This window comes from Natator depressus, chromosome 9 (assembly GCF_965152275.1).
Source record: "Natator depressus isolate rNatDep1 chromosome 9, rNatDep2.hap1, whole genome shotgun sequence".
Lineage (NCBI taxonomy): Eukaryota > Metazoa > Chordata > Testudines > Cheloniidae > Natator > Natator depressus.
The window spans coordinates 77919298-77927217 of NC_134242.1; the positions used below are offsets into that span (position 1 = coordinate 77919298).

Here is a 7920-nt window from a genome sequence, read left to right on the forward strand (position 1 = left end):
TCCTGGTGCAGTGTAGCAGGGCAAGGTAAAACCAGTGTTCCGTGGAAATCTATTATTCCATGGCATGGATTCCACTGGCACCTGCTGCAGAAGCTGCTACCTATTCTCTGTGAACCCTGGCTATGGTCACTACTACTTTGTCCTACTGGGCTTTAAGGTAGATAAGTGTGTGTTTGAGTCCTTATTGTGAGGGGCCACCAACAAAGTTCATGGCCAGGTGCGAACAACCCCAGAAATAGGACGTGCTTGGTTCAAGCCTGTTTCTAAGGGTTAAATGATCAATGTGTATTTGCCACCATTGATTGTCTCACACTGTTCACCTGATCGTTTTCTTCTTTCAGGCTTCTTTCCACCTAACCCTGGCTGGCTCCAGGAGATTTTCCCTGCTTCTGAAATGGATTCCCCTGCTCCCCAGACTGGTTCAATCTGTGTGATGTGATCCTGGAGTGCAGCTGTCCTGTTGGACACTGACTGTGGAGCATACCATTGTGAATAGCTCGTGCAGTTAAAAGAGAGGGGAATGAAATAGGAGGAAGACCCAGCCCTTGTCCCTGTTAAATTAAATGTTTGGTTTGGGCCATTTTGCCACAGCTCCCCTTGCTCCTGCCTTGGGCAACATGTAAAGGACGCTTGTCATATCTAAGGAGGGTAATAAACCGTGGGACTTAGAGTGGTGAGAGCCGACCTAATCTACAGAACTGAGCGGCAGGCAGGCCATGGAAGGAATAGCAGAGAGCACTGAAAGCAATCTGCCCTCCAACCCTTTGGAAATTCCACTCTGGAAAGACATTGAGCTTGGATGGATGTGCAGTCAAAATGCAAGCGACCAATACCCAGAGCTTGGGTACCTGGGCATGACGAGCTGACATCCTTTTGCTGTTGGAAAGTTCTTGCTATTGACATGCTGTTTTAAAAAAACTGGTTTGAGTGCTAAGTAAACCATATTGTGTTGTTTCAGTGGTTAAGGCATTACGAGAAAACTCTATTAACCATATGGGTCCATGTCCTGGTTCCACTGAAGGCCAGTGTTCAGCCCAGCATACATATAGCTGTGCAATGTTCAGTCTCCCTACCTTCCCCCACGGACCTAAGGCAGCACCTTGCCCATTTCTGATCTTCCTTACATGCTGAAAATGTCCCCAAGCCATTCCCAGGAGCCAGTGTTCTGTTAGTCAGGGGCCTTTGTGGAGCTGCTCCCTGATTTCCCATTGCTTGGAAGAAGAGGTTACATGTTATTACAAACACCCTTCTATAAAGTTAGTGGGTCTGAAACCAAAGCAAACCTCCACGCCGTGAATTCCAGCTGTGCCTAGTGCACAAATACTGACTTGCCAAAGGACCACTGCAGAGCATGCAATTTGCTGGTGCTTTCAGAGCTGTCCTCATCGCCTGTCTGTGTGCGGCTAATGTGAAATCCTGCTTTATTAATGAATGTACTTCTGGTTTTTGCGGGAAATGACAGTGGTGTGTGAACGGTGTGCCTGTTCCCTTAGTCCGCAGTCCTGTGCTCACAGCTGGCAATCCCAGAGGTGTGCTTGTAGCAGTGGCAGGTGAAGGTGGCTTTTAAAAAAGTGATGTAAACATCAATATTACATCATGCACATCAGCGTCTCTGGGCTTTCAGAGTGTGTGAGCAGCCAGTCCAGTTCCTCCATGACACACTCTTGTGATTAGAAAATCACTATCAACACCAAAAAAGTAACATTCTCTTCAGGTGAAGTTGTTAAAAATGCACAAAGATAAGATGGCCCAACTGCAAGTGTGCATAATGGAAACTGAGAGCTAGTGGTAGAGTGCTTTCACTTGTATCAGAATTACACTAATCTTGTGGGGAATCTTCTCCAGAGTCTGTGGACCAATTTCATCTGGTATCAGTGGAGCTGCACCTTTTTAATCCAGGTCTGAATTTGGCCCTGACTCTCTCTCCAAGGAGTGGAGGACACAAAGCCACCATTCTGCCACTAAGAATTTAGCCACCATTTTGGCCACAACTCTCAAAAGTTTTGTGTGTGTGTGATCAGACAACATTTCCAAACGTGCCCTCTAATTTTGGATGCCCAGTTTTGAGACACCGTGGGCCTGGATTTTCAAAAGAGCCAAGCACCCAAAATTCCTGAAGTCAAAGAGAGCAGCAAATGCTCAGCAGCATTAAAACCCAGCCTCTAAGTATCTAAATATTAGTCACTCAAAAGCAGACACACCCAGAATTGGAGGCCCTTTTGAAAATGTACTGTTAATCATTCTCCCCACCACCGCAGCTGTACTGATAAATCTTCTGTATGCAGAAGGAAATAAAGAAACAGAGCCAGATTCATTTGTCTTGCAGAAGATATCTGTGGGGTGGTTTTGGGGGAGGAATTGCTATTTATCAGTGAGAAAAAGAACACAACCCACCAGAAGAGGTTTGTTTTTCAAATTTCTATTTAGTTCTAAACAATGATGGGTAGCAGTGAATGAACCGCACTTCTCTCTGTCCTGTGCTCTTTTTCTCCATAAGCACAGTTGTATGCTGGGATGAGTGTGACATGGCTTTAATATGCAAGGTCCTGCAGTATGAGGGTTTGAGGGACATTCCCTCATGTCTGTGACCATGAGCAAAGCAACAGGAAGAAAGCTGGGGATTTGGCACGGCTGTTCTGAATTTTTTAGGTGCCATGTGACATCAATCATCTGATCTATTTTTTTCTTGTACAAAGGTTAGATTAGCTGTGATGTTCAAGTTTCCATGAAGTAAAAATCCAGGACACATGTCCTTCAAAGTGTCGGTGCTCTCCCTTTTTTTAATTACATGAATTTTATTTAAAAACCTTTAGCCCTCCGGATGGTATGTGAGCCAGGCCCCATCAGACACCGAATAGCTTTGCACATTCTGATGTGGATCACAGAAAGTGGAAATGGAGCAGACCTAACAAGCCCCATCTGGATCACAGAAAGTGGAAATGGAGCAGACCTAACATGCCCCATCTAGTCCACCTTCCTACAGTGTTGGTCCCTGTTTGTCCCTTTTCTAATGCAGTGTCCAGTCTAGTAGAGAAGTCCCAAATGCTGATTTTCCCAAGTCCAATAGGAAAACGTTCTACAATTCAGAAGGGTTTGATTTGGTTTTTCCCTGTTATTTCCTATGAATTCTTTCCTTAATTTCGTCGCATTACCATCTTGGACATAATTCCTAAATCAAGCCATAAATAATTCCTCTTCCTTCTAGGGTGGCTATAATACAACTGGATGAAAACAACTGAGTGGCTTGACCTTTAACTGAATGTGGCAGAAGCCTCCTGTGAATTCTGTGCTCCCATTTCACATGCAGACCAAGCCGGGGGGAGATGTACAGGTCACCACAGTGCGTGCTAGGGGAGAGGAGCGGTGTTAGTACTCACCTACAACCCAGCCAAGATCAACAGCATTGACTGTTAATTTTGTAAGATGACCAAATTCCAGTGCCACTCTCCATGCAGCGAAAGCTACAGCGGAGAAAAATGAATCTCTGCTCTACTATAGGCCCTTTAATAGCTGTGAACTGGTAAGGGGGCAATAGGTTCAAACAGCTCCCAGAAACAGAGGAGCAAAGACACAAGGGTGATTTTTGTATGTATGAAACTGCTCCCCTCCCACAGCTAACACCCAGTGGAACCTCCATTGCAAGGGGCAGGTTTTCCTTAGCAAAGGGCTTTTCATTTCATCCAGGAAAGTTTATAACTGGAGATGGGCCTGAACCAAAAACTGCAGATCTGCTTCTGTATGAACTTTAGATCCTGCTTTTAACTGGGAGCCGCACGCTCCTCCCTACTTGCAGCCTTTTTCTTATGCTGTGCTCGTTTTTCCTTTCTCTGGTTACAGCGGGCAGCCGCAGTTGGCCCTGGTGTCCTTCAGACATAATTTGCCCCATTGAGCCCTGCAAGGGGATGCACCAAGTGAGACTTCATCTTGCTAAGGAAAACCACTAGAGCATTAGAATTAGCCAATTGCAACAAGGAGCTAGTTTCCACCCACTGCTCCACATTGGGCTGACTTATAGCATGTTTCTCCTTTATTTATTCACTCAGAGTTGCCAGACACCATTGCTTCACAAGCCTCAGGCAGGGAAGTTGTGGGCAGACTCCAAGAAGCTGACTTGTATGAAGGGAGATGGCAGACTGAGAAAATGGGCCACAGCTATTACCCATCTTCAAACATCTCTCCTTTTTGGTACAAAGGCTAAGAGTCAGGGTGACCACCCAAGGGTGCATCATTCGCAGGAAGTGCCACAGGACTCACGGGGTATATTTAAACGCTGTGTGATAATGGGCCAATAGCTGAAAATATGTAGAGCTATAAAACCTCTATTATTATCATCATTAGACCCACAGCCAGTACTTGCCAACACAATGATTAAATAAAAGGAAATAAGATCTGACATTGTTACACTAAGAAGAAAGAAGGCTTCTGGAGACTGGGTTTTTATAGTAGTTTAATTCGTAGTTGTGGCTCTAGTAATAAGGGAAAACAGAACTATTTCCTTTGTTGGATAACAATTGAATACATAGCTGGAGCCTAATTTTGCTCTTGGTCACAGCTGTGTGATTTCACTGGATTTCACCTTTTAATACTTAAATGTTCCATAGTCGTTAATTTTTACAATGAGCTCATTTGTCTAGCGGGGTCTGTGCAGTTGTTAGCAAGTACATGCTTGCTCTGGGGTTCTTAATGCTGGGGTCCAGCACACTCAAGGCAAGTACTTATGGGCTGGTGAAGCCACACCCTGTGTGGAGGATTATTACTGAGCAACAGTCTTTATGTTGCCTAGAATTTAAACTAAGTTTGCCTTGTTTAACCTCAGACCACTGAGTCTTGTTCTAGCTCCTTTTTCCCTCTGGCCTGCAACTGTTGTTCAATTCTTTTCTCTTATGTCCGTTGCCCTGTTTGGATTGATGCTAATTTTGCATTATTACGAACATTTTTTTCCCCAGTTCTGGGAATTTTGGTTTATTTTTCTAGAATGGCCCCTCCTGAAGACAAAGCACCCTTCCACTTTCAAAGAGAGGCCCGACACCAGTTGTAGAGCCATGACTGAGGAGCAGAAAAAGCAGATGGCAGCCTGAAAGGCCCGGAGACCATCCTAAAGGTTGGGAGAATAAGGGATGGGGCTCAACAGCTACTAAAATGAGGAAGCTCAGGTGACAGTGGGCCAAGAGTCTCTCTGGCAGAGGGACTTTTATGAAAGAATGGGTGGAGCAGCAAGAGCTGTTTGATCCGATAGCTACCATGAACACTAACGCCTATCACTGTTTCTGCCTCCTGACTCTGTCGTTAATGTCATTTGGTTTTAAGGTTCTAAACCCACAGGCCACTGATTGTGAAGGCTTTTACCCAACAGTATATGACGCCTGCACTATCAATGGCTGAAGAAGACCAAGAAGGTGACCTCTTAAGTCTCTCAGTGTCTCTCCTATCGATGGCTTGGGAAGGCTCAGTGCTGGGAAGGTAAGAAAGGAGAGGGAAATAGCTAAAAAACAAGTGTGATTGGCAAGGAGCCGAATGGAGCAGTCGTTCCTTTGAAAGGCTCAGCCCATGGGGTTGCTGCTGGGGAGGTGTCCTTGGCTGCTCACCTTGGTGTGTGCGCTCATTTCACAGGAGGGTTACTCCTCTCAATCTGAATCCTTCCCATGCTGTCAGACCTCCTTTAAGGCACAAACAAGGCTCAGCCAGCCCTGTCTAGCTTATTGGCAAGTTTTACTCATGCCCTCTGGTTAGACAGCAGGGCCAGATTCTGGCCAAACTTGTCTCAGACTTGCAATTCATGTTCTTTCTTAATCATCCTTATTAGGAAGCATATATCTGAGGCCAGCGTGAAAGGAGGGGCTCGGGTCTCCAACAGCCCCTGGGTGTTCAATCGGTTCTCTGATTTTTATCTAGACAAACCCATAAATAACTTCCATCGGCCTCTTTCATCTGTACAGAAAGGGCACTGTGAGACGGCGGCAGGGAAACTTCAAACAGCATCCAGGGGAAGGCTTTGCCAAAACACGTTTCTGCCCCATGCAGCTGCAGAGAATTAGCTTGGTCAGAGCTCACTGCAGTCTTTCTAAACCACTGGCTCTAGTTCCTTTAATAGTGTCGGGCATTTCTGCTGTGCCTGACAGCTTAACAGAGCCCCAAATGGCTCATATGTTGGGTGTAGCTGTGCATGCAGCCACCGCGGAAGTGCAGCCATTCCTAGGGCAGCACACACTGTCTTTTGTAAGAGCAGGCAGGAACAATACACAACAGTTGCGTGCGGCCAGTGAAGATGCAGCTGGGGGTGATGGTATTAGCTATTCTCCATCCTGCGTTAGCTCACTTGCAGTCTGGGACATTATAATCTACTTACTATGGTAGGGATTGTTGGCTGGGATATCAAAGTTATCCCCAACCCTCTTCTGAATTGTGCCCTGGGTTCTTCCACCTAACCAGTGACTGGAGGCAGATGTGACTTCAGTTCAGTGTCTCGGCTGAAAGTGGCATCCTTGACTCAGAAGTTGTCAAATGCCACCAGACACCGGATAACTACCAGGCCTGGTGTGCAACTTGACCCCATGATTTTCCAGCCCAAAGGCATGTGCTGTCAAATGGGCTGGCCTTATACTGACTAAAGGATGGTTCAAGACCTACTGAATGCCTTGTTTGAGTATTTTACTCCCCAGAGTATGTGTCTTGTGCTTCTTTTTTATGCCTCAGGCGGCATGGCTGCGTTTGGATATTTTATATTTCCTGCACCCTATTATAACAAAGCACCAGCTACTGTTCTGTGGCCACAGAATTCTGTGGTCCTTTTAAAGAGCCTGCAACATCCAAGGCTGCAAATATGATTCCAAGATGTCTGCCTGGGCCTTTCCCGCCAGCGGTAGGCTTTACTGTGGCACTCCTCGTGACAGCCTCTCAGAGAGTTAGTACAAGAGGAAAATGATTTTGCGGCTACCGAGTCTGCGCTGAAGCTTTGGTCTTTTCCCAACTGAACTCCCTCACATGGCAATGGCCTGTAGGCACATACAAATAGTATATTTTCTCCCTGAATTCTTGTATTCTGCTCTCACCACATTATGTTCAATGTTTCCTTTGCTTTTCTCTTGATACATTTCAAATGGAATGGTTTTCTGCTTTCCGGTCAAGACAGCCTGGCTTAGTAATGTAATGTAGTACTGCACTGTACCCTGCCACTTTGATCAAACGAATACTGCAAATGGCACCCTATGGGGAATATTGTAGAAAACTCCTAACCCTTCCCAGCCCTGCTGAGTCATTGATTATAACTGAAGGTGTATATGGAGCAGACAGTTAGTCAATGCACAAAACCTTCCCTTTGAAGACAGGGTTCAAATCCTTGGTTGGGTCATAAGCAGTCTCAGCCAAAATAACGGGCATGCTACTGGTCTGGTTGAGATAAGCATTATTTGACATGGAGTAGCCTAGGGCTAAACGAGCAGTGGGTGCTGCAGGGCATCATTGAAATGCAACGGTGGAACTATTTTGGACCGTAATAACGTGGAGTATTGAAGCTCAAGATGAAGGTTTATACGCAACAGTTTGTTCGGGGGCGTGGGGGTAAGGAGTAAACTGGTCACCAACGCTGCAATAGCAAGGGTACTGCAGTCAGGATTAGATGGAATTGCAGCTGGGAACCTAGGGACTGGAATTTAAAGGGGATGTTGCAGGTCAGGAGAAAGGTGCTTTGGCAAAAACCTATAGGCAGCAGGATAATGCTGGTGGTTAGGACTGAGATAGAGTGCAGGAGTGAGAGAGCAGCTTTTGCCACTTATCCAGATGAAATTTCCCTGGTGAGATGAGAAGCTAAAACGGCTCTTGATATATTTCTCTGGGTTTTTTATCACGTACTATTTTACCATCTCTGTTTTACAAAACAATCCATTTGTAACCACAGCTGCCATGGATATGCACTTGAGCTTG

The 7920-nt window shown here is 45.7% G+C and overlaps 1 protein-coding gene across 1 annotated transcript in view; it reads left to right on the forward strand.

Moving 5' to 3' along the window:
• OPHN1 (oligophrenin 1) overlaps nucleotides 1-2793 on the forward strand; it is a 121621-nt gene extending 118828 nt beyond the window's left edge. Inside the window, exon 25 of the mRNA XM_074962373.1 lies at nucleotides 342-2793. The gene's annotated coding sequence lies outside the window, so the exon portion shown is untranslated. The remainder of the gene's footprint in view (nucleotides 1-341) is intronic.
• Nucleotides 2794-7920: the final 5127 nt, after the last annotated feature.